The sequence below is a fragment of the Tenrec ecaudatus genome, chromosome 13, assembly GCF_050624435.1.
Source record: "Tenrec ecaudatus isolate mTenEca1 chromosome 13, mTenEca1.hap1, whole genome shotgun sequence".
Classification (NCBI taxonomy): Eukaryota; Metazoa; Chordata; class Mammalia; order Afrosoricida; family Tenrecidae; genus Tenrec; species Tenrec ecaudatus.
In genome coordinates, this window is record NC_134542.1 from 77,937,909 (window position 1) to 77,961,501 (window position 23,593).

General features: G+C 39.3%; 1 non-coding gene across 1 annotated transcript; it reads left to right on the forward strand.

The window, feature by feature from the left end:
- Positions 1 to 645: 645 nt before the first annotated feature.
- Positions 646 to 809, forward strand: LOC142425060 (U1 spliceosomal RNA). Its single transcript, XR_012779440.1, has one exon. It is a non-coding gene; the product is annotated as a U1 spliceosomal RNA (small nuclear RNA).
- The last annotated feature ends 22,784 nt before the right edge of the window (positions 810 to 23,593 follow it).

Sequence of the window (23,593 nt, forward strand, 5' to 3'; positions counted from 1 at the left end):
CATTTCTGAATAACGAGCCACTGACAAGCTTATGACTAGCAGCAGAGCACTGTCAAACACCTACTGAACAGAAGCAGAACACTGCCAGAGACAGCGCCATACAATGAAATCCGGAGGTCTGAAGGTACTGAAAACACAACTGAGGAAGAGCTGCCTTCTCAAAGTAGAGTTAACCATAACGATGTGGCTGGAATAGTGTGTTCACAAGTGAAGCCTGCGAGACCTTCATTTGCTGAAAAGGCAATTTTCATACCCCAAATAAGAAACATCTGCAAATATGTATTAATAATTGAACTTTGAATGTATGAAGTATGCATCAAGGAAAATTGGAAGTCATGCAAAATGAAGTGGAAGTCATAAATATTAATATCCTAGACATTCGTGAGCTGGATTGGACTGGTATTGACCATTTTGAACCAGGCAGTCCTATAGTTTACTACACGAGGCATGATGGATTCCAGGGACATAGCATTACATTCATCATCAGAAAAGGGCATTTGAAGATCTATCTTGAAGTCCAATCCTGTCTGTGACAGCGTAATATCTGTGTTAGTCAGGGTAAACTAGGAAAACAAATCAACAGAAACTCATATGTATAAGAGAGAGTTTTATATAAAGGGTAAGTGTACATTAAGAAAGCATCCAATACTTACCTGGCAGGGGAGATACCATGATCACGAAGGTGGTTTTCCCAGGGCGAGGCTTATCCATTGCACTCCGGATGTGCTGACCCCTGCGATTTCCCCAAATGTGGGAAACTTGACTGCATAATTTGTGGTAGTGGGGGACTGCGTTCGTGCTCTCCCCTGAAAAAAAAAAAAAGAAAGAAAGCATCCAACCCAGTGCTGCCCAAGCCCATAAGTCCAACATTAGCCCATATGTTCAACAGCGATCTACAAAGTCCTCCTCCATCTCACAAAACACAGGAAGAAAGCCGAATCAGTAAAGGTGTAAGCATCTCAGCTCTGGCAGGGGTCTCTACACAGGTGCTCCATCTGTGCACCCTCTCCCCAATTATCATGACCCCAACTCTACCTTACAAATCTGACTAGACCAAAGCATGCACACGGTACATATAAGAGTTGGAAATGCAGGAAATCCAGGACAGATGAACTCCTATGGACCAATATTGAGAATATCCATACCAGGAGGGGAGGGGGGGTGGGGGGAGATAGGGAACACTGATCACAATGACCTATCTATAACCCCCTCCCAGGGGGATGGACAACAGACTAGGGGGCAAAAGGAGACATAGGACAGTGCAAGATATGTAAAAATAATAATTTCTAAATTATCAAGGGTTCATGAGGGAGGTAGTGGAGGGAGGGGGAAAATGAGGAGTTGATACCAAGGGCTCCAGTGGAAAGCAAATGTTTTGAATATATGATGCCAACAAATGTTCAAATGTGCTTGACACAATGGATGGATGTATAGATTGTGATAAGAGTTGTACAAGGCTCCAATAAAATGATTTATTTTGAAAATCCACTTTCTAACCTTGATATTATTCAATAGCAAGTTATTTGCAGTGGGAAAAAATCATATCATTCACTTGCCAATGTGTTAGTCTGGGTACTTTAAGAAACGAATCCACAGAAACCCATGTATAAGAGAGAGTTTTATATAAAGGTAAGTGTGCATCAAGAAAACATCCCAACCCAGTGCTACCCAAGCCCACAAGTCCAACATTAACCCATTAACCCATATGTCCAACACCAATCCACAAAGTCCTCCTCAATCTCACAAAACAGACGCAATGATGCCAACTACAGGAGGAAAGCCGAGTCAGTGAATGTGTAAGCATCTCAGCACTGGCAGGGGTCTACACACATGTGCTCCAACATCCAGGGCTGCATCAGGGTAGGTCCATGTGGCTTCTCCTTGGGGATGTCTTACAGGAAGTGAGCCTTGCCAGGTGAAGCAGAGAACTGGCTAAGGCAGATGCACCCTGGTTTGACCATCACAAAGCAAGAAACCCGAGAACTAGAAAGGCAAGGCCCACCAGGCCATTTATCTCTCCGCCTTTCAGTTAACCCCACATGTGTTTGTCAGCCAGGTTGGCACAATAAACTTTAACTATATCAATCCATCCCTTGACAACTTGGCACCTGTACATAATTCTTTAGCCTCATGATTGCAATTAACACCTACACCTTAATCCTGTGAATATGTTCCCCCACCTATGAAAGTTTGTAAGCCAACCATTTCATGCCTTTATACCCCCACTTTAGGTTATCCAATTTCTATACAGCCCACTTACAACACAATGCTCTGAGGAGACAATCATGTTTTTCAACATAAGAATCGTCATTCTAGTTGGAACCTTGTGAAGTCTGCATCCATAAGCAAAGTCAAATCAGGCCAGGCCATCCATGAAGTCAGCAACAATATGCACCAGTTCACAGGCTCAAAAATCTCCATCTGGTCGGGTTCTGGTCAACTCAATGTGGGCTGCCTCACTCAGCATCCTCAGGGTGCCCATTGGTTGCCTTGCTTTTAGACCAGGGGCTCTCACCAATACTCAACAAGCCCAGCCCCCTCATTCTAGGTCATGAACTTTAAACCAGTCAATCCACTCTCATCTTCTTTTCTTCCTGTAAATCAAATCCACAAGTGTCAATGGCCAAACAGCCTGTCTCTTTATTGCTGCATTTCTCCAACTTCCACTCAAGTAGATCCAGGTGGTCACCTAGCAATCATTTCAGCCTGCTCACAGGCTCCCTTCAACATTCAGTGCTAGAGAGGAGGTTTCTTCATGGTTCCAGGATTTTTTTCAGCTTTCAACAAAAACTACTAGTTACTGAGTACTCCAAAGCACTGGGTGGGGCACATCTTTCTTTGCATAGCTTTCTTTGCAAGTGTGGCCTAAACCCATCTAAAGATCAAATTTTAATGACTGAAAGCAAGTTGGTTTACAGACTTTCTATTTTCATACTTTCCATATTTTCCCCAGAAAACAGTGTGGCTTTATCTGACCTCTGACTAGACAAAGAAGAAATACTATCATGAGGGAGAGGTCAAACAACCATCTACTCTCCATCTTATGATTTGTTTCTCTAGGAGGTAAGAGAAACAAAACCAGAATGTTAACTATATATAGATAGATAACACAAGAAACAACAGTTAATTAAATTATAAAGCAGGACAAATGGCTTAGTGCAACTCACTCCTGTGAGACAGTTATGAGACACTGGCAGTTCTTCAAGTCTTGAGAGCCACTGGGTAGTCCTCTGTAGAGCAATTCAGGCTATCCGGGCACAAGCAGCAAACAACAAGGCAGGTCACCAACAGTCAGTCAGATGACAGGGTTCAACAGTTCCCAGCTCAAGAGATGTAAGTTCCAATAGTGTGGTGAAGCAGGTCTTGAAGGAACCTCAAATTACAGCGACACAGTCCATGGGTTAGGTGTCCCACAAGTAGTATAGCTTGCAAATTGAGACAAAGAACAAGCAAGGCAGCAGTACACTGGTTCAATGATCAAAGAGCAAGAGACAAGAAAGGCGAGGCTTGCTGAACCATTGATCTCTCCGCCCTTCAATTACCTCTCTGACCTTCAATCAATCCCACATGTGTTTATCCGCCAGGTTGGCACAATAAACTACCTACCTCACAATGCATAACTAAAATACTTGCAGATCTAAAAGAATGTCTAGAATCTATTACCAACATATGCCATCTGAGAAATATTCAAGATATACTCTTTCAAAGCAACAAACATCAGAAAAACAAAGATAGGAGACAATAAAGAGGAAAGGAACAGACTCACTGCCTTTGAGTCGATGATGACTCGTAGCAACCCCACAGGACAGGGTGGAACTTCCCTGTGGGTTTCTGAAACTGTAATTCTTTATGGGAATAGAAAGCCTCAACTTTCGCCCTCAGATGGGCTGATGGTCGTGAGCGACTGACCTTGTGATTAGCAGCCCAATGGGTACAGTCACTAGAAAATCTTATAGCACAAGTAACTCAGAATTCGTTAACCTTGACATTATACTCCAATCATTCTGTGTTACTGGGAGGCTGCCCTGTGAATTTTGAGACTTTCAGTAGTATGCCAGGCCAGCAGTATCCCCGTCTCTATTCACGACAATAAAAAATGTGTACCCAGGCAGTGCTGAATGCTCCCTACAGGACAAAACTGCTCCCTGGTCAAGAATCAGTGCTATAGTTTATAAGTATCCATTTGATAATAGACAAAAACTTGTAATCCATGTACTTAGTAAGAATTTTTTTTCTTGTTAAAAATATTAATTTTACTCTGATAAAGGACTGCTTAATAGCAGGAATGGAAGCCAGAAGCCAGAATAATATACTCAAAATTTTTTAGAAAAATTGTCTGTCCTTCAAGAACAATATACATAAGAATACAAGTAAATATCTTTTCAGATAGGCAAAAATAAGAGATTTACAACTATGGACAAATCCTTACTAAAGTAATCTCTAAAGGTTATAAGCAAGAAAAGCAATTATCCAAAAAGAAATTCTGAAATATAGGAAATTATTAATTTTTTAATGCAGATTAATTTCATATATGTAGATTGTAAATATCATATACAATGATATTTACTGAACTATTTTCAGTTTACAAGATTTTAGAAATAACCTAAATATCTATTTATATTCTAAACAAATACTTAAATAAATGCTAAATAAGTATTATTTTATGAAAGATCATATAGCCTTGAGGAAGGCTACAGCCTTGAAAAATATTTTATTGGTTAATTAAAAAACCTTCAAGATTACAGAAACAATAGAAAGAATGTTTTGGACATGTTGATTGCAACATATGTACAAATATGCTTAATACCATTGAATGATGGATTGTGATAAGATCTGTAAGAGCCCCACAATAAAATGATTTTTTAATTAATAAATCATTTTATTGGGGCTCATACAACTCTTATCACAATCCACACATACATCAATTGAGCAAAGCACCCTTATACATTCATTGCACTCGTCATTCTCAAAATTCGCCTTCCACTTGGGTTCCTGGAATCAGCTCGGTTTCCTTTTTTTCCCCCTCCCCCCTCCCTCCCCGCTCCCCCCTTCCCCCTGCTCCCTTAATAGTTTATAAATAATTATTTTATCTTATCTTACACTGCCCGGCGTCTCCCCTCACCCACCTTCCCATCGCCCATCTCCCAGAGAGGAGGTTACACATAGATCTCCGAGAATTTCTTGAAGTAGAAAGAGATACACTACTAGGAAATAAATCAGATAACAATCAGGAACCAAAGTTTCAGCAAAGCCTAGGTATTGAGTGAAAACTATGAGTATAATAAGAACTAAATAAATAAAATAACTGGTAAGGAAAAGATAAAACAATCTTTTGGCTGATGAGATAATTAAGTATCTAAAAACATGACATAGTCAAGAGACAAAAACCCTAATAGCTAAATGTGACATGGATTTTTAAGACATGAGAAACAAATAAAAATATTACGCTTTTCAATAGGCAGTCTCCAATTTATAAATGTCTGACTTATACAACTGTAGTACTGAACCAACCCCTATAAAGTCTTTTATAGTAATACTAGAATAATGTGTACATTATATTGCAAGTTACATACAATAGTTCACAAAAATGAACAGGGGTCACTTTGCAACACATTAAAACATGATTATTATCATTATCATTGCTAAATTGTCTTAAAGATGTTTTCATAGTGTATGTGGAAGGTTTTCTTTAATGTTTTATGCATAGACTGGTGCACTAATAAGATAAACCTTTGGCTTTCTTATGTTAGGTACAAACCATCCCTCACTAATGTTCCAATGTATGTATCAAATTGATGTAAAGAATGATTTAGAAAGGGAACTCACTGGCAATCTGTGATCGAACCCTAACCATCTAGAAATGGAGATGAATTAAAAAGGCTGTTAATTATTGTGGTTAAGTAGTAAAATACTTTAAAGCACACAGAGCAAGGATCATATAGGGCCTCCGTGTTACTGCTGTTGTTGGGTGACTCCCAGCAACCCTGTCTACGCCGCCACCACGACAGAAGGAAACACTGCCCGACCTGCAGCCCCCGCACCATTGGTGGGATTCAAATAGTGTAACAATAGGGTCACTGTCCTGCTGACCATTCCAAGTATTAAAAAAAGATACACCAAAGGTAGTTTACTATTTCATACAGTTCGCCCTTAAATAAGAACAATAGAAGAGGTACATAAAACTAGATTCTGTTATAAGAGTTTTAAAGGAGTAATGAAAAAACATTAAATCATACCTGATGAAAAAACAACAAAATTATTCTTAAGAAATCTCCCTCTTTTTTTTGGAAGCTATGGACATAAATCATTAGAAGTCGCAGAAGCGTGAGATAATGGAACATAAAACAACAGCTTGATTTTACAACGGAGAGGCCGGCCGGAAGTTAGCAAAGCCGACCGGAAGTTACAGTGTGGTCGACAGAGCGGCAGCAAAAAGAGAGGCTCACGGGTTTTTGTTTTGTTTTGATTTGGAGAGGTGGACGACACCTAGACTTGTCCTTAAAAGAATCAGCAAAACGGGGGTAGGAGGGGGCTGGAGAAAGAAATGTAGACAGGAGGGCCCCACAGAAACCAGCCCGATTTGCGAAGTTATGCATATAGCTTCTTGATTGGCCCCCACCTCTGCAATATTCTTGACTTTAGCTGAGCATCTTCAGCTGCGTGAATGATCCCTAACCGGTAGAAGCAGGATCCCATTCCTTTTAGGAGAGGCCAATTAAAAACAGTTGTGTTTGATATAGTGGAGACAGTTACTTGACTTCTCTTCTCTGAACATACTATGTTCATCCTTGAAAACCTCATTTCTGCTTCTGCTGAACTTACAGCAATTGCTCTGACAATATTTTCAGTTCTTTGAACACTTTCAGAAATTTCATAATTCACTCAGAACTCATGGGAACTGAAGGAATAACACAAAGCTGAAATGAATGGTAGCGTCTGACCCTCTGGTAGCTTGGCACGTTTTCTCTTTACGTTATGTTTGTTCACTGAAGTAACGAATGCAAGGGACTAAAAATGTAGCATTTCACCAAAGTATAATGAGTTTTATATAAGGAGTAAATAAATATTACAAACATCGTTCCATCTAATTTTTAGACCTGTGGAGAGAATGAACATTGCTATGGGCTCTTAGACTATGCAGCTGCACAGATAAGCATTAAAAGAAGAGTAGGCATGCAAATTTGTGATTTTCACACCTTAGAGAGAATCCTTATAATAAGTGCCATTTTAACAACTGGTTTGCCAACCTCAACAAAAGCTTATGTACTAGTTTGGCCTCACCAGCGTGAACTGGCTGAGTCGCCCTCTGGTTTGAGCGCATTGTTGCAGCTATTGTGTCATTTCATCTCCTTGAGGCTCTTTCTCTTTACCAACCACGATATCCTTCTCCAGGGACTGGTCTCTCCTGATAGCATGCCTACAGTATTTGAACTGAGCCTTGCCATCCTTGCCTCTAAAAAGCATTCTGGCTGTACTTCTTCCAAGATAGAGTTTGTTCGTTCTTTCGGCAGCCCATGGTACTTTCAACATTCTTCACCAGTATCATTGGTCAAACGCATCGATGTTTCTTCAGTCTTCCTTACGCGATGTCCAATGTTCACACGTATATGAAGCAATTGAAATACCATGGCTTGGGTAAGACACACACCTTAGTCCTCAAAATAACATCTTGCTTTTCAACACTCAAAAGAGGTCTTGTGCTGCAGATGACCCTAATGTGTTCTTTGATCTCTTGACTGCTGCTTCCATGAGCATTGATCGTTGGTCCAAGCAAGATTAAGTCCTTGACCACTTCAATCCTTTCCTCTTTCCTCCATTTATCAGGATGGTACCTATGGGTCCAGTTGTGAGGGTTTGGATTTTCTTCACGTTGACTTGTCATCCCTGCTGAAGGCTTCAACCATGGGTCTTCATCAGCAAGTGTTTCAGGGCCTCCTCACCTCCTTCAAGCAAGGCTGTGTAGATTGCCTACCTCAGGTTGTTAATACGCCTTTATTCAATCCTGATGTCACATTCTTTTCCATGTAATCTACCTTCTCTAATTATTTGCTCAGCATATAGATTGAATATGTATGGTGAAGGGATACAACTCTCATGCACACCTTTCAAACGTACAGCATTTTCAAACATACAGCATTCCCTTGTTCTGTTGGAAGAACTAACTCTTGATCCATATACAGGTTCTGCGTAAACACAATGAAGTGTTCTGGAATTCCCATTCTTTCCAAGGTTATCCATGATTTCCTATGAACCCACAGTCAAATGCCTTGTCAGAGCCAATAAAACACAAGTAAATATCTTTCTGGTATTCTCTGCTTCCAGCCAAGATCCATCTGACATCAGCAACGAATCCCTTGTTCCACATCCTCTTCGGAACCAGCCTGAATGTCTGCCAGCTCCCTTTCAATGTACTACTGCAACCATTTTTGGATGGTCTTCAGCAAAATTTTACATGCATATGAACCTGCCCCTGTGAGTTTCCAAGGTTATAATTCTTTATGAGTAGAACTCCTCATCTTTCTCCCAAGGTTGGTGGTTTCAAACTGCTGACCTGTAACTAGCAGTCCAACGTGTAACCCCTTATGTCACTAGACAACCTTGGACCTATATGAAGAAACCAAAATCTTACTGAAGAACGGGTAGATTTACCATGATTTTCTTAGCCTCAAGGATCTACTTTATTCTATTATAGGCAGAATAATGGCCCTGAAAGATGTCCGTGTCCTGATGCCCAGAACCTACCATGGTAAAAGGGACTGAGCAGATATGGTTCAGTTAGCCATCTTGAAATAGGAAGATTATCCTGGAGCATAATGTAGTCACACAGGTGGTTACAGACTAACTAGAAAGACGTACAGCCTAGTAGAAAAATACGCCAGTCATATAATCAATGGTGTACACACAAGTCAGTCCAAAAGGTCACTAACATGTAAGGAGAGTTCAAACAGTGTGTGGGAAAATTCAATTACAATTACACTTTTCTACAAACTTTTTGAAGTCCTCTCATTGGAATTAGCAGCCCAACTAGCCAATAACTTTTATTTCTATAAATATAACTACCAAGAGAGAAATTGTTTAATTGGTTTATATTGAAACTTTTCTCTTGCAAGTTTGAAATAAAATATGTAATTTTCTTATTTCTAAGTTGACAGAAAATGTTTTGAGGCCTTATTTTTTAAAATTTGGCACATTTTGGATGGGGGAAGTCCCAAAATGTTTTTTAAATTTTAATTATTTCAGTTAGTCACTTAATAGAATGAAATTTGAAGTCCAGTAATTCCAGAATAAGACAAATGGAATCCTCTGCTGAGATCTTTGAAAGTGCTCTGGTTCTTAAGCTCTCTGAGAACTATTGTTTTTGAGAATGAGGATGGCAACATATGCACAAATGTGCTTGACATGATGGATGGATGGATGGATTGTGACAAGCCTTGTAGGAGGCCCCAGTAAAATGATTTTTTAAAACTAAATAAAATCATATATCAGTATTAACTCCCAATAAAATGGTTTGAAAAAAATGAACTGACTATTGAATTATATCTTTTAATTTCTCTTCCTTTAGTTTTTAACAGCTATCATTTATTTCCATTACTTGACACTAGGAGAAACTGACACATGGTACATAGTCAATAAAATTGTACTGAATTAACTGATAGATTTTAATCAATGTGAACATTAATGCACAGTAATATTCTATAGGGTAAAGGACCCAATTTTACGCTAAATAAGGTAGGCTTCAAGGTCAGAGAAATAACCTTGGAGGGATGGGAACGTCCAGCCTGCAGGCTGCACAAAGTCTGAGAAACCCTCATTACCAATTAACATCATACCTCTCACCAAAGAGAAGCACTTCCAGCCATCATGTTAGGGATGGGTTAATTAAATGCTTAACCACTATGGCATGTGAATGATGTTGGAAATATCCAAATGGCCCGTGACAGAAAAACCGTTCCCCCACTCTGGTCTAGGACTTCCACACCACACCTGAGAATTTGTGCTTGGCAAGTGGGGTCACACCAGACCAGAAAATTTACTTGGGAAGCTAGCCTTGGGAGTATAATCTTCCTGCAGGACTGGTCAATGGCAGCCCAGAACACTACGTCTCAGAGAGCTTCCTGGTAGGCTAAGGGAGGTGGACGTGCTCTTTCTGAGGCATGAAAGCTCCTAATTGAGAACTTTGCCAAGTCTGTCCTGCATCTCTTCCTCATGATGACCTGGATGGATGCCTTTTTCCTATACTAAGATCGGTACTTATAAATACAAGACATGAAGAAATGGCATGCATGCCACATCTGATCTCCTCCAGCTTTGGAACAAGGAGAACCCAACTCCACACGAGCCCAAGGCAATTGCCACAAGAGAGAAGTCAGACCGGCCTCCACCCTCCATCCTTCTTTTACCCTGTGCTGAAACCAGCCATCCCTCCTGCGGCACTCTGTGCCTCTGCTGGGTTTTACAAAGTATTGCAATAGCTATACATAACACATAGACAAGGTTCGGAGATTATGGGGACTTACTAGGAAAGTAACAGATAACCACAAGTCAAGATCAGTAAGCACTACAATCTTGTATCCAAAGCAATGCCTCTTCTCAGTCAGCCATCTCTCTCCTTGGCACTTAGCCTCTCAGCCACGTGATCACTTGGCCTTTGCCTCCATTAGCCAGGAAGTCTGTCCGACACCGGCCTTCCTACCTCATGTTCTCAGAACAGGTCTGATTTCTATATGAGACCACAAAACCTTAATTAAACAAAATATGTCAAAACGTGAGGCTTTTGTTTCTTATCGTAGCCTCCTCTTTGGTCCATAAGTTTGGGAAAGTTGTGTTTCCATCTAACTAAGCCCTTCCCTGAGAATTTTCCACTCTAATTCACACCACATCAGGGCAGCAGGTTTGGCATCTTGAGGGGCATCGTTTTGTATTGAGCACAAATTAAAGAACTCTGAAGGGGCAAGATCAAGGCTACAGGGTGGATGGGGGTAAGGTTTCCCCAGGATGACCCTTGCTACCCTTGAAGAATGAGCCCATGCACTGCCCTGACAGCGGTAGTCGGGGGTTGGGGGTAATCCTTGGGACAACTTTCCTGATCTTTGACTCAGCAACACAGTTTTCAATGTTCTTACAACTTCGTCCTAGGAAGACCACGTACTGATCCTGATGCACAGATATATCTAGATTAATCCATAGGAATCCTAAAACACAGTTGCTAGAACCTTCTGAGCTAACCTGATTGTCTTGAATTTATTTGGCCCAGCAAATTCCCCTCAGAAGCTACTCTTTTGATTGGACCTTTTTGTAAAAAGCCATTTTGTACTTATGTATTCTGCATTTGATCACTCACCTAGTTACTAAAATGTACCCTACCCAAAAACAATGCTAACCAGACTAAGACAAGTACAACACCGAGAGAACTTGTCTGCAGACATTCCCTGATCACAGAGACATGTATAAAGACATTTTGTTTGGAATCACCCCATGCACGTGTGAACTGGAACTCCTGTCTGAATACTCATTGACTTACCCTCATCTGCTTATGCGGGTTATTTACGGAGCTGTGCCACTTGTGGGCAGTATGGGAGTCAATGCTCATTATTTAAGTATCCTATTTCTAGTTGATAATCTGCCTACTTACTAAAATGTATTATGCACAAAACCAGTACTTGTGGTGTTTTTAATACTCAAAACCAATGCTGATGGACAGGTGCTTGTGCACAGCAGTGAAAACTTTGGCCCTCCTTATGTAAATAGTCCCAAGTGAGATAAAATAAGGAAATACTCTGCCTTCTTGTTTCAGCTGTCCAGCCATAATTCCACACATAGTATATTTTGTGCCACATTTTGTTTCTTTTTATTGGCAATTCTGATGTTAAAATGGCCCCAACCATGCAGTGGAGGGATGATGTTAGTATTCCTAAGCACAAGATGACTCTCATTAACTGACACTTCCCATGGATGACAACAATAAAGCATCTGCTTGTTATTTTATTACCATGTACATCTATAGTACTGAAATTTTCTATAATAAACAAATTCACTGCCATCAAGGAGCAAACATCAAAGTGCGAGACAAGAAGAATATTGGCTCTGATGGTCAAGGTTATGGTCATGTGTCAGCTTGGCTGGGCCATGAGTCTCATTGCTGCAGCTGTTATGTACTGATGTAGTCGTCCTCTGCTTTGTGATCTGAATGTACATTCCCCATTTTTGCATCATGCTAATTTTGCATAACAACCTGGTCTTTGCACTTGCCCACGTCAGTGTGTGTGAAATGAGTATATTAGATACAATTGTTCCAGTGTGAGCTACAGTGGTATTGGCAGTAAATTTAATGTTAATGAATCAAATTAAATATCTTTAAGCAAAAATACACATAAAACACGTTGAAATTGAAGAAAATTGATTAGTTGAAGAATATGTATTGAAGAAGTGTGAACAAACTTCATAAAGACTTAACTTTGTGTTTCCTCTAACAGCAATGATTCAGTATTTGCTGAGTCAATGTTCTCGGTGACTTTTAGAATATATTTGTTATGAATAATAAGAATCAACAGTTCTTCATATAAGTAGCCTAGGTAAAAGAAAAATGTTTGTAACAGATTTTTAAAATCCCATTTTGTAAACCCTAATGAATTAAAGATCTAAGTGTGGTAGTTATATAATCTGCTGTCAATTTGAGAGGAATAAGGGTGGAGTTTAGCCTGTAAATCAGGTCACTGCTTGATGACCTCATTTGGAGGAGCTAAGGAAATAAATAGCTCGCTGGAGGCAGGACATAGGCTTAGTTCCTGTAAGACATTCTTGTTGACAAGTCACATGATGACAGGCTTATAAGCTAAAGCCTCAGAGCTGGAGAAGTCACATGGAGATCTCTGCCAGTGCTGAGATGCTTCCACCACCACTGGACCTACAAGACTTTGCACCCACTAGTCTGTGATTGTCCTGCATTCGGCATCATTGCATGTCTTTCATGAGTCTGAAGAGGACTTTATAGATTGGTATTGGACATAAGGGCTAATTCTGGACTTATGGGCTTGATCTGGACTGGGCTGGGTGTTTTCTCAATATTCAATTGTTCTTGAATATAAAGCTCTCTCTTATACACATGAGTGTCTATGAATCTGTTGGTCTAGTCTACCCAGATTAATAATCGTTTGGGCTGGGAAAGAGAGACAAAGGAGATACAATCACATATAAAAAGTACACTTCATCACCGGTAAAGTCATCTTGCCTCAAAAACTAAGCCTCTATTAACTAATTTCCATAATATTTGAAAATTTCTAAAAGACACCCACTGCCTGTAGAAGAGATGCCTCCCATGGAGCAGCTGGTGGGTTTCAAACTGCTGATGTCTCAGTTAGCAAACAAGCACTGCAACCACCGGCCTCCTTCTATAACGAAAAGCTTTGTAAATATTGAAAATATTTGTATGAAAGAAGGGAAAGTGGGAAAAAGGCAAAACAGTCCATAATCCATTCATATGTAACTCTTTCCTTTCCTACCTTTTGGGTCTGCTTAAAGTCTATTTTTTATTCATTTGAAAGAATTTCTCACAAAGTCCCCCAAAATAAGCACCTTCCTACAAAATCCAAACAGAACACCAAGGAATGTGGCATTCTGGAGCAACCTCCTCTCTCTGCCAGCGAGTCACATGAGGTTTCTAAAGCAAGGTCTTTATTATCAGTTGTTCATTCTTGTTCTCATACCACGTCCATCTTTAAGATTAAAATACATATCTATACATACAGATGCACAGATATGTATCTTAATGGGTGGACAGGAGGAGGAACTGACTACAGTTAAAGAGGTTTAAAAAGTGGATATGGTAGAGTACCAAAAGCATTCTACTTTCCAGCCCCTGACAACAGCTAGCAGCTAATAGGAATATAAGAGACATAGGAGATCTAGCCCTTCGGATACAATGTCTGGATAAAAATTGTCCTGACACCCATAGGTCTCTGCAGTGCCACTTTAATTTGCAAAAAAAAAAAAAAAAAAAAAAGGATAGGGTGGTGTAACAGAAAAGGGATGAAATAATGATGAACTCTCTCGAGTTTCTTCAAAACATAAGAAGTAAGCAGCTAAGATGCCATGAAAGACTGAGTGGGAAGTTTGTGACCCATGAAGTCGATACTGCTGGAAGCTTGAATGAAAAGTTGAAAGGCTTTTTGGTTAGGCCAGACTAGATAGATAGTGAGGCAATTAGCATCATTCATTGCTGCCAAGGCATTAGGCCAACATGAATTACAACCCAAACTGAATGAAGCAGAACAGAAAACAGAAAAGGCTTTAATGAAAATGTTGGAGAACTCACAAGGGATGGGGAAAGTGCCAAATAGCTGGAAGATGGCTACGTAAACGAAAAGGTCTATTCTCCCATCAATGCTTGAGGGATTTACAAGTTTAACTCTCATTGCTGTTAATAAGAGTTCTATGTGTGATCCAAGGGTGTATTCATGGAGAAAATGCATCTATTAGTGTCTCGATTGGCCTCTCTTGAGCCAACACTGGCAAGTGCTCCAAATTGTGTGGTAGTTTGGTGACAGGGACTAACTGGGGTGGGGGGGTGGGGGTGGGGGCTAGAATGCAAACCACCAACCCGACTCAGCTTCACCTTGTAATCCTCGGATAGTACAAGATCCCTTATCAGCAAAGAGTAAAATATATCCTATGCAGTCGTTCATCATGTTTAATTTGAAAATTAGCCTTCAGCAAATTAAAATGAAAGAAAAAAGTTAGCGGGGGGGGGGGGGAGGCAAACGTTAAATAGATCGATTTAAAATACGGTTTCCGGAACATATTTTCTACCTGAAGAGAATTAATTTAAACTTTTTTATATTTGTTTTTAGCTATCACAGTCTCTACTGTGAGCCAGACTTTGGATGAGATGCTTTACTGAGAATTCTGCATAGTTAGTAAAATTAGTCTATGAGGTAATTAATATCGTCCCTATTTCACACATCAGGACAGCAAAACTAAAACATGAAGGAAACTAGCCTGGGATCAAATCGCTTGAAAGTGGAAGAGTAAAATTCTCTTCGGTCTCGCTCTCCGACACCCCTCCTCGTGTGCCTAGTATAAAATCGGAACCGCGGTCCTGCTCTAGATCGTTTCCATCTAACATAATTTGCTTCTCAATCCAAAGTTATTCTTCAGAGGTTGAATCAGAGGCAGATTTTACATTTTGCTAATAGCATCCCCTTTCAGAAAGAAAAAAATGTGATGCAACTTTTCTAAAGTAATTAAGCTAATATTTTCATCCTACATACATAAATTATAACTAGTAAACAGTTGTTCAATTTATGATGTGCTAGGGTCTCTATCAGCCTCACTACAGAGACCAATAAAATAGAGACACTGCTCTTAAGATCAGTCAAGTTTAGTTGGAAAAAGAGACATAAACAGCTCATTAAAACGCAGTCTGCCGCATGATGCAGAGAAGGTAGGAACAAAGTTCTACGGGGCACATTATGCCATTTGTGTCTTTTGATTCCTTAATGTAGTAGCAGTTTCTCACTGCTCTAATTCCCTGCCACGGAAACCCATTTTATCAAAAGATCTCAATAACGTTCTGCTGGAGGCTCAATATTTTCACTTATTTACAGCAAAGTTTTCCTTACCCAAATGTCTCTAAAACAGGTGCGTGGCAAGTACCAGTAAACCCATATTGTTGGTGGCAAAATAGTGGTTCAACAGAATGAAGGAACTTCCAGGACTCAGAAGGGACTCCCTTTGCCACACTTTACTTCCCCCAGCAGAAAATCAACGTTTCTACCAAATTCTCCCTTAACCTAAAGGAAGCCGATTTTAAAGACTCTTCAAACGAATTTATTCCTCAAGAACCAGTTTGAACAAGTTCTGCCAAACAGTCTGAACTATCTTAATTCAACCAGATAGCAAAACAATTTCCAAAACCATAGGTAGGTGCTGAATGCTGCTTTCATTTGAGATAATTAGAAGTATTTGATCCATATGGTGCATCTCAGTATAAAAATCTTTAAAAGAAATGAATTGATTAATCCATGCAAGTTTCAGATAACACCTTATCTAAATGCTAGAACCGATTACTGGATTTAACCAAGCTGTGGCTACTATTTATTGACCGATTACTCCACTCCCCCAAATACTTGTTTCCATTTTCTCCAACAACAATGCTTTAACAATGGATAAACATCGATACCTGTTAGATAGTACATTAAGATTTTTGTTAACAGTAGGTAGAAATGAATAAAATAATAATGATTTATAATATTCAAAATTCCAATACTAAGAGAATTAGCATTACAGGTTCTTGGGAAAGAGGACAGATAAATGGGAACTTTTATTTGCTTAATGCCAGCTACTGGGAGATGATAAACACAAAAGAAACAAATCTTACAGACCTTTGATGGCTAAGCATTCTACTCAGCCTCTCCACGCTGGATTAAGAGAAATAACCTGGCTAGACTTAGGAATAAGCTAAAGAGGCACAACCTAACCATTATGGACGTAGAGAGACTTTAAGCCCAAACATCTTCTAGCTCTGCTTGCTGACTCCCAGAGTGAATAGTTGATTCTTGTAGCACAGTGGTTCTCAACCATGGCTAACCACTGGAATTTCTGATGTGCTTCTTTAAGACATGATGTTCTAGATTCATCCTCAAAAATGCTTATTTTAGTCTGGGCATTTTATGTGTCATTGATTATTTTAATTGCAACTATAGTAGAGAGCTACTGATAGGAAATATCAATAAATTTGAATAGGTAGAGAGGAACAAGCAAAAAGATATGAGATCACTGATAAAAGACTAGAAAATATCCCCGGCTCATCACTTATCAACATAGTTAGGGGTTCAAAGATCAAGTCGTCATGAGAAAACCGGTATCATACAAAAATGGAAGATGATGGCATCATGTCACAAAATAGAGAATGCATCATCACATAATTGCCAAATCCCATCACTACATACCTGTTAAACCACTGAGTGCCCAGCAAGTTGACACATAGTCCTAACCATCACGACCACTGTCACTCTTGCCTCGCCCCACACCGATTATTACTGCCTAGCATACACCCATCATTCAAACAATGGATTTGTTGGGGTTGTTGGTTTTTATTTTTTACATTTTATTGTAATTTGCATGCACATTTACAGAGCAAATTAGTTTCCTATTCGACAATGTGTAGGAATTTCGTTTCATGCCATCAATTGCAATCCCCCCCCCCCTCCAACTTCCCCATTTCCATTTGCTCTTCTTTCCTGGCCCTTCCTGCCCTTGAATTTTATTTGGGGGCGCACGCTGCCCTTTTGGTTTTGTGAGATGGATGGTACTAAGAAATGCATTCCTCCCCGTGTGGTTATTCACTTATAGGCCTGTCTAGTCTTTGGCTGAAAGTTGATCCTCAGAAGAGTTGATTCAGTTCCAGGCTTGCAGGGGATTACAGAGTAATGAATTCTTTATCATGGCTCTTGTAGACCATCTTTGTAATTCCCATCAATAGAAGGGGTAGAATTGTGTAAATATGAGTTATTTGTGGCCCATCATGGAGACTGGCGAGCTTGGTAGTAAGGTAAATAAATAGCACCCTGTGGGTTGGGACCATGTATATATGGAATATGGAACCTTTCTATGGGATTCGTTATTTTTGCCATCTCACAAGATTTAAAATGAGCTTCACAACCTTTGCCCCAGCAGGTCACTAAGTCAAGGGCCTGGTCATACCTATGAGCATCACTGAGAGGACGGTGTCCTAACAGAACGCCACCTGAGCATTCCCTACCGTGTATCAGTTACTTCCCAAATAAACTCAAAATCACAACTATTTTCTGTGGGTTCGGTGTGACCATTGCAATGATTTATAAACTCAGCAAAGGAGCAGAGAACCCCAAGGAGGGAACCATTGGTGTGAGAATTGGGAAAGAAGGCTAGAGGATAGAGGCAGGTCTGACCTCCACCCCACAGGGATCAGCCTTGGGATGCTGCTGAGTTTGATCTGCCTTCTTCCTGGGAAGTGAGAGGAAGTTCATGCCTTTCTTACAGGTGTCCAGTGGGCACAATCTCAGTGGTTTGACCAGTCTCTACCAAACCATTACGTCTGATCTTCCTTCCTTTTGAACTTCATTCTAGTTCCCCCTCTCTGTCTAGAACCTGTTCCACACCAGCTGAACCAACAGCCTGGGGGTCTGAGTCTGATCAGAGAGGCAGACACTTCCTATCTTCTTATCTCAGGGTCGTGGAGGCTGGGTTAGCATGGTTCATTAGTCCTTTGGTTTCCTTTAGTCTGTTACTGTCTTCACTTCTCTTGGCTTCAGGTGAGGAGAGAAGGACCAATGCCTGCATCTTAAGGGGCCACTCACAAACCTTAAAGACCCTATTTGTTACACACCCTGGCAGAATGGAGACCAGCGTCCAATTGACCAAATGTCCAAGCATGTTATAGGTATGACCTCATTTGATTCCAATTGGAGTCCAATGAAGTAGTGGTTCTGTTCCTTCACTACAGTTTACAGATGAGGAAATGAAAGCTTAGAGCAGACAGTCACTGCTGAGGGCCATGCAGCCATGAAGAGCAGAGGTGGAATTCAAAACCATGCACCCTGACTCAAGAAGCCGACGCCCAAATCTGCACAGTGTTTACATGGTTACGGAAGATAAATGCCAACTGCTATACCCAAAGTTACCACATGTCACTACACTGAGAGAAGGGGCATGGAGTGAGTTTGATGTGGGTAGAGAGCAAAAGAAATCCTCATCACCTGGGGAAGGAAACTAAGAGATCGTTTCTGAGTTGCATGGATCATGCTTTGGCGATATGGAAGTTTTCTTTTGAAAATCTTGACAAGAATCCATTGGAAGAGGCTGCTATTCTCTGGGGATGGGTCTGGGACCCAATGGTTCATAACTGGCAACAGGATTAATTCTCCTCGGATGCAGCTCTCAGTTTGAGTGAGCCATTGTGGTGGTTAGATTTTATGTCAGCTCGAACCTGGGTGAAAGTGTCAGTGTGGCATCCAAACTTTGATGCCTGATGATGCCTCCTTGGGGTGTGGATTTTTTATGAGAGACACTGGGGCCTTCTTCATCTGGCCCTCATCTTCCTCCTTGCTGGAATTCTGCACCGGTCTTCAAGGCGAGGATCCATGTGGGGCACCAGCCTGGAAAACTGTGAGCACCCTGCCAGGATCCTTTTGACCTTGGATCGAGGTGACTGTGCAGAGCTCCCTGCCTGTGGCTTCACCTGTTGGTGCCACCAGCCTGCAGCCACATGAGTCTGAAAAGGGTCCAGCTAGCAATGGCCCAGGGACATGAGTTAGACTGAGCTGGGATGCCTTCTAGATATAAAATTACTTCTTGATATTAAGTTCTTTCTTATACATTTATGAGTGTTTTGTTTCTCTGGACTTAGCCTAATACAGCTATTTTTTATTTTTATTTTCCCACCTAGAAGTCACATTTAAATCAGTTTTTTTAATTAGTGAAGAGTGTTTTGCTTGGGCATTGTCCTCCTTTGAAGAATTATCTACATGCAATCAATTCCGAGAAACAGAAATTCCAGGGTTGGGCTAGAAATTGTATTTTAGCCTAAAAATATAATCATAAAATGACTGATCTGGTCCCATTTCCATTGCAATGGCCATAAATGGGGTATTTGAATCTTTGAACAGTCTCTCTTCCTTAGAGTCTTTTGGCTTTCTGGTAAAAACATATATTAAGTAAACTTCCATCAGTTTCTACTGCTGACATAATTTTTTGCTTTAGCAATGAATTGACTCAATGACAGTGAATTTAGGGTCTGTTTTTTGGTTTTTTGGTATTATGCTAAGTATAACTTGGATGGAAATAACTAAATCCAAAGCAAAAGAAACATATGTACATACATATGTGCACACACATACAAGAGGGCTTCAAAAATATAGAGAAAATATCCATTATCTTTCAATTCCATTGTTCTATGAGCTTTTTGAAGTATATATGTACATACACATACACACACAAACACACTTATAGATATCAGTCAAGGAAACCCTATGGGTTCTATAGGATCTCAGAGTCAGAATCCCTTCTGTGGCAATAGATTTGTGGTCCAATAAAATTAAAAACTACAAAATTTTTACTGTTATGATCCCATGTAATTAATCTACAGAGATCCTAACTGTTGTTATTAGCCAAATGAAGGACTAGACAATCCCACATGAATTTATTAAGCTTCTGATTAATTCTACAAATACTTTAAAATGTGCAATTTTAGGTTGAAAGTGTTTTTCTTTCATTCAAAATAGTAACTCTATTTTACCAACTATCTTTCATTTCTGTTACACAGACTAAGTTCTATGGCAAATGCATGACTAAGACACTGAAAATTCTAAACAAACATAGACACATTTAAGTTTATCTATAGAGCAAGTTTGCATAAGCTGCTTAAATGGTTTTTAGTTTTGAAACAATTCCATTCATTGGCAACTGCAAAGAATCAAGAAGATCAATAAAGAAGAAATATTTGGAAGATTCAGAAGCAACAACAATGGTATCCCTGGGGGGAAATGCAAATTTTTAAATCCTAATATTTTTTTAATGCAAAGTAAGTTGTTCACTTGTCATATTCACATCTTTAAATAAACAAAAGTTATTGCAGCTACACCTTCTTCCTTGAGTTCATAACTCCTCTTTGATCCCATTTGCCTTTCTTCCTTGTAGAAGTAGTCCCAAAGCAGAGACTCCACTATGTCTCTGTCATTGATCTTGATACCACTATGATTAATAGTCGTTACTTTGAAACCAGAATTCAAATCATGACTCATCTGATCCTGTGTGACCTTAGGAAGATGGTTTCGCCATGCTCTACGCCAGTTCCTTCATCTGTGAAATGGGACTAATAATAGGATCTACCTCACAGGATCATTTTAAATGAAATTCTCTAATATGTTTTTCAAACCATTAGAACAGAATATAAAACAACCATCTAATAGATATTTATTATTAATATTATCATTATAACTTTTGGAATTCCAAAAATACATCAGCTTTCTCCCAGAGTTGCCATGGTGTCTAAGATACTATTTTTGCTTGTTTTTTAAATCTGAATATTAATTAATTCTTATATACTTGATTTTAATTTCTAAACCATTTTATGTCAAACTAACCCTACGTGCATTGTTTTAAAGTAAGGGTGAATGATAACTATAGTTGGAACAGAGGCAGATTTTAGACTTTTAAAAATGAAAATACCAAAGGAATTCTAAAAAGCCACCTCCATTTATCTCTTCCCTTCATACTCTCGACACCCACCCTCTCTAGTGGCTGGCTTCGCATTAAATCCTTCCAAGACTCGAGGACATCAAGTTAAACTTCCAGCGACTTCGACAAAAGCAGAGTCCAGGTCGTCCACGTCGTGGATGACAGAGAGCCTACTTTCAGGCAAAGTAAAGCTAGTGTCCGGTTCTTGTTCAAACATTTCCTAGTTGTAAAACCATGGTGAAGTTAACATAAACTGTCACTGCCTCTACCTCTGTCCCAGGAAATAAAGTTGTAGGGTTGTTGTGAGGTTTAGACTGTAAGACTTATTATGTAAACATTCAGAATAATGTAGCTCAACATCATAGACTTGGATAAAGATGTGCACAATGTTTCTCAGAATTGTGCTGTATGGTGAGAACAGTGAAATACACGTTGTATTTTAAAAAGAGAGAGAAGGAGAATGGAATATTAAATTTCTATTATTAATAACTAAACATGTAGTCATTGATACAATATTTAACAAAAATAAAATATTTTCATGGTACATCTGCACTTTGATTTCTGACTATTTGGATAAAATGTGTTTGTTGAGTTTTATTTTTGCCTCAAGTTAATCTTTTATTATAAGGAATAAATTTGTTGAAGCCAACGTTTGCCATTCAAACCTCTTCATTATAGATGCAGATGGCAATTCATGTGTAGCGGTAGTCCATGAAATTTCACAACGCTTCAAAGATTGTTACCAGCTAAGGAAGAGTATGTTAAGACAAAACTAAATGGGGAATTGTCTGTTTGCTTGTTTTGTGTAAGTCTCTCAGATTTATTCCAGGGAGACCAATAAACAGAGAGAATGAAGTAAGAAGGGAAAAAAAAGGCAGAAGGCCAAAGTGTCATAAATGCTGTTAAAGTATTCGATAAAAGCTATCCACTTGAGGTTCGTTACAACACTTTGGAAATAAAATATCTTCCCATATTTAGACACAAGCTATAGCAAGCCAAACCCTCTGGAAAAAAAATGTGATCGTGTTATACAACAACACAGAGAAGCATATTTATTTTATCATTGCTACCTACGTGGCCTACAGCGTTAGCAGGAAACCTGATTTGATGTACAGGATATAATGTTTGGAAGCTACTGTGATTAGTCTACCCTAATTAGCAGGATGTCTGGGAGAAGTCAGCAAACAACGAAATCCCTGTTTGGTACTAAAAACTAAGTCTTAAAATCTCCATAATATTTTTAAAACAAACAAACTAGGACATGAATTATTTTTCTCCTGGATTCATCTTTTTTTTAAAAAAAAACTTTCCACGATCCTTCCAGTCGATACATAAGATAGGGCACATATTGTCAAGGATAAGTTGTTAAAGTGAATATGAAATGTGCTTCTCAAAATATCATTTACACATTTACCAGATGGCAAAATAAACATGTAAATTGTTATCAAGTAGACACTGAGTTTGTATTAAAATTTTATGCAATCCAGGAAGGGTGTAAAAATTATTGTGCATTGTATTATTTGTTCACTTAATAGTTTATTAGCATTTCATAAATATTTTCTTTAAGAAAAGTGATATGTAAGTGGTCAATGGATTCATATGCTGCTGACCAGAACTAAAGGAGTTATGATCTTCATTGGCAAATACAGAACAGCAAATTTCCTCTTATACATTCATTAGTCAAAGTTGAAAAGAAGAGTTAAAAAAATGTTTTCCTCCATCTACATCCATAAGTGAATATAGTTAAAGTAACAGCTTTGCAAAATGCGGCACTAATAAAGCATATTTGAGGGACATGCACACTCCATACTGAGAACTATTCCGAGCATTCATGGTACACAGGGTCCTCCACTCGTCAGTGTGGCAGCTACTATGAACATTTAAAACATTTATTAGTAAAGAATGCTTTAAGGTTGTTTTAAAAGAAATGTAAACCTTTGCGATGTTTCTCTTTTCCATCGAATCTGGGTCCACACTTCACGAACAAGATGCTTTATGTGCATAGGAGCACTTTGTGTTATTTTCAACCCCCTTTTGGATTCAGTCACCAATTATTAAGCACGGTGCTGGCATTCTATGTATGATTGCTATAGAAGAAAAAGGAATGTTATTGCAAAATGTAATAGATTTTTTAAAACTTTTCCATGACAATAACTATGTTGACTCAGGAGATCCTAGAAGTCTGGAGGAGGAGAATATGACTGACTCTACCCAAGTCCTCCCTCAGCGCAAGAACACTTTGTTCTAATAACCTGACATCCCGTGATGCTCACCTTCCCAACACGATCGCTGAAGTCAAAGCGGGTGCATAAGGAAATGTGATGAAGAAAGCTGATGGTGCCTGGCTCTTAGAAGATATAGTGTCTGGGGTCTTAAAGGC